At 41.3% G+C, this 4,036-nt stretch overlaps 1 protein-coding gene across 1 annotated transcript in view; it reads left to right on the top strand.

Moving 5' to 3' along the window:
- Positions 1–4,036, top strand: part of LOC104287770 (RGM domain family member B-like) — a 25,313-nt gene that overhangs the window by 3,865 nt on the left and 17,412 nt on the right. The window lies entirely within an intron of this gene.

A 4,036-nucleotide genomic window follows, 5' to 3' on the forward strand; every position in this document is an offset into this window, starting at 1 on the left:
TTAATTCTTTAAATTGTATAATAGAAAACAAAAAAATACTGACAGAGTGCCACAACAGATTAGTTACCCGGGATATTAAGTCTGTAATTGGAAAGGTATGTCTCGTGGGAGATTTGTTCATTCACAAAATGTTCTTGGCAATTTGTAGGTATTTTGTGTAGTTGTGATGCTGATAGTAAGGACACGTGTTTCTTCAGTGACTAAAGCTGTTATATATTCTATGGTCTAATTAAAACTTGCAATGCTAGTTTCTTCTGAGCTTGATTGATCTGTTTATGCCTGTTGGCATTGGATCCCAGGGCTTTTCAGATGGAGAATGAAAGATTGCTAAGTAGCTGGGAGACTTGAGTTCAATCTCTCATTTTCTTTTCCTTTCTTACAGACTTTCAGTATGAGTTTTGAGTTGGTCACTGGCATCTTTGTATCTGATTTCTCCAACTACAGAAGTAGAGCTCCCCAGTCTTTTGGGGATCTTCTGAGGCTTAATGGCTAATACAAAGGGCTGTAGAGGAAGCAGGTAGGAAAGGGTATTGTAGAATGCCTTAAATGGAAGGGGGGGGGTGTTTGTTGTTTGTTCTTCTCCAAATAAAGCATGCACACAAAAAAGTCTGTCTTTCATCACTATCACTGGTGTTCTGGATGCCACTAGCACAGTTGTCCCTGAGTAGCAAATAAGGCAGAGGTGTTTGTACTTCCCTATGGAACACTTACTTTCTTGTTTGCAGTAATTGAAAACGGACAGGGACCTTTTCTTATCCAGGTGTCTTGTAGTGGGTTGGTTGAGAGTGAAAGGGAGGACAGAGAAGAAAAAACAAACAGGTGGTAGAAAATCCAGAGCTTTTATTGTAGTGGATTTACTGGTCATAAAGTTTTGAACCTGGGAATAGGTTGTATTAGCAGTGTAGTGAAACGTTGGTAAGTGCTCTTTTCCCCCAGAGTCAAAATGCTTAGATATCTCTTTTACTGTCTGACTTCTATTTTTTTGTAGGAGATCACTGGACTGAACAGCCTGTACTTACTCTCCTTAAAATAATTAATATTATAACACTTGTTTTCCAGTTATTGTTCAGCTGCTTAAAAGCAGGAGCATCAGAACACTGATCAAGTATGATTTAATTTTTCCATCTTTATAGACGTTCCTAGATGAACTTGGCTTTATTTCTCAGAAGAGGTACATGTTACTGCTTTGTTGAAGGACTTCAGTCAAAAGCAGCTTTGTCCGTGAGGTGGAGCTGACAATGTCTTACCTTATAATGCAATGTTTTGGAATTTTTTTCTATTATTGAAGAGTGGGGAGGAGAAAGAAACAGTCTGGCCTGTGCAAGTTAGTGCTGTGCATACAGTTGGGCATAAACTGGTCAAATGATTCAGCAGGTAGCTGTGGACAGCTTGAAAATGTAGATGCTGAAGCATTTTCTGTGGATTTGGGATATTTCTAAAAGGCAGAGAAGTCTGCCTGTGCCTTTAAGACAATGGCTCTGTTCTCATATAAAAAACTACATGACTGTACCTAAACTAGATGATTTAGGATTGACTTTCCAGATAGCTAGTTGTTGCATCTCCCCTGTGAGCAGTATTCAGTCTGGAGCTAGGGCAGACTGAAACCTCTTGGGGTTAAATATGACAGGTTTTGCCTTAGGATCTTTTCAGTGTATTTCAACTTTAAAATCTACCTCCAATGTGTTTTATCTATTATATATTTGTATTTTCCTGGTTGCTTGTCTTCATAAAAGTCAAGGGTGGGAGAAATAATACACTTATTTCATAACCCAGAGGGGTTGAGGGCCAACTAGTACTTCAATCTTAATTCAAAGTTCTTAATTACCTTTTGATCATAACCAACTGATGGCTAGTTCATAGTGTATGAAAACAAGTAGGCTGTTTGTTTGTTTTAAAATGGATGATATAGAAGTTCTGGAGAAGGGGAAATTGGCACTATCCTGGCTGGAAGACAGGTTGTGAATATAACTTTAAGGCTAGCTCCTTGGGCAGAGGCTGTAGCAGAAGATACTTTCTGCTGGAAGCTGTATTTTTCCTCTTCTGATAGAATTCCTGTGTACTAGGCAGAAGATGCAAATAAGCTCTCTTTGGCCTTGTGTTTGGTTTTGGAGCTCAGATTTGTCTGCGTTTCTCTGATGTGATCTCAGCTCTCTGCTTGTGCCTTCAGCATTTTCACAGTTCTTTGCTCCTCCATAAAGAAAGCTCATTTAATTGTTATGAACACGTTTAGTATGTGTGAAGCTATGCTACTTTACACTGATGTGTCATGTTGTTCCAGACAGTCTCGTAAGAAAAACAGGACACACAGCTGCGGACAGACCCAGACGCAGACCAATATGATCAATGCTGAAGCCACTTTATTAAGATACTTAAGCCATTATATACTTTTTACTACAACGTGGGCTAGCTCTGCGGCTTGTGCTCATTGGTTTCTAGACTTATACACACAAACTATTATTGGTTTAAATGCAGCTGTAACTTATTATCTACACTTTGTTACTATTTCTGCCGAGTCAGTCTTTTAATTAATACACATTCCGCATCTGTTGGGGAGTAGCAGTAGTTTCAGATTTCCTCCTTCATGTTGACCTTCAGTACGTGTCCGTTGTTTTCCAAGAAGTTTCCCACACACAGCAAAACTACCAACATCTTACTGGGCACAGGCAATGTACCGATTTTAATGATTTGCCACCTTCATTGGCATAAAAATAACAATCCTGTTTCCTGGTGTTCAGGACAGCCTGACCTTACTAGAGGTTGTTTTGTAGGACAAGCTATGGCAGTTTATCAGGCACTAAACAGTTTTTCTGTCTCTGGGGCTGCTGGAGAACTGTTGCAGAAGCTTGTGTCTGGAATAACTTCATTTGGGGGGTGGAAAGAAGGCAAGAGCATGCACACATACCCAACTGTATCTATCTGACTGTCTTTAAAGCCTCTTGGGGCGGGGAGTTCTTCGGGACAGAAGGAAGGAGAATAAAGTTATAAGTAAAGGTTGCAGTTTTTTCCTCAGATGTGGAGATGCGAGTTTAATGCTGTGTGCTTAAACAGGCTTTACCTGCCTGTTACCATATATGCTTTACAAACTCACTGCAGGGGAGAAGAGCCCATCTCCTTCGACTGTTCACTTGGGAACAAAAAGGAGGTGGAATATTTCAAACTACTGTTCCAATTGATTAAAGGATGCTTAACTATTATGAAGTTCTGAGTAATTTTGAAATTAATCGATAATAGATGCTAGATGTTTTTAGAGTTACTTATAAACAGTGACCTTCTTGCTTAACCTTATCTGAGAAGTACTTTCCTGAGCAACCTTGAGTTTCTCTTTGGAAATCTTCTAATGCTGAACTCTGGCTTCCACCCCCCGCCCCCAATTTATTTCCTCTTTATTACTCTGTGCATGGAATTCACATACCTTTCCTTCACATTTTCTTCTCTGACATGAGATGGTAACTTGTCACGGTGTGGTCCAAACAGTAATGGAGTCTGACAATGCATTATAACAAACAAAAAAACCCAACTTTGAGGCAGTAGGAAAGATGCACAACAACGTGCCCATATGGCATCTCGACTGATCACCAATAGCAAGCACAGGATCATAAGTGATGCCATAGATCCGGTGGACTGCCAGGGACACTTGGTGTCTGGGTGTCCTGGTTCCAGCAGGGATGAGGTTAATTTCCTCAAGGAGCCGGCAGGGGGCAGGTATTCCATACCACGTGACCCATGCCCGACCTATAAGAGGCGCTAGCCGGGGCAAGGAGAGCAGTCGCCACTTGGGGGTGGGCTGCGGCGGCACAGGTCTGGTCCGTGCGCTTCGTGGCGGTACTGTAATCGCATTTCCATCTTTCATTTTGCTGTTCTGTTGAATTCCATTATTTTAACCCATGAGTTTTGCCCTGTCGATTTCTTTTTCCACGGCTGTGGGAGTTGCGCGAGCGGCTGCGTGGTTCTTTGTTGCTGGATGAGGCCAAACCACGACAGTCCTTTTTGGCGCCTAACATGGGGCCTGAAAGGCTGCAATAACAAATTTCTTGTA

This window comes from Charadrius vociferus, unplaced genomic scaffold, assembly GCF_000708025.1.
Source record: "Charadrius vociferus isolate BGI_N301 unplaced genomic scaffold, ASM70802v2 scaffold1156, whole genome shotgun sequence".
NCBI lineage: Eukaryota > Metazoa > Chordata > Aves > Charadriiformes > Charadriidae > Charadrius > Charadrius vociferus.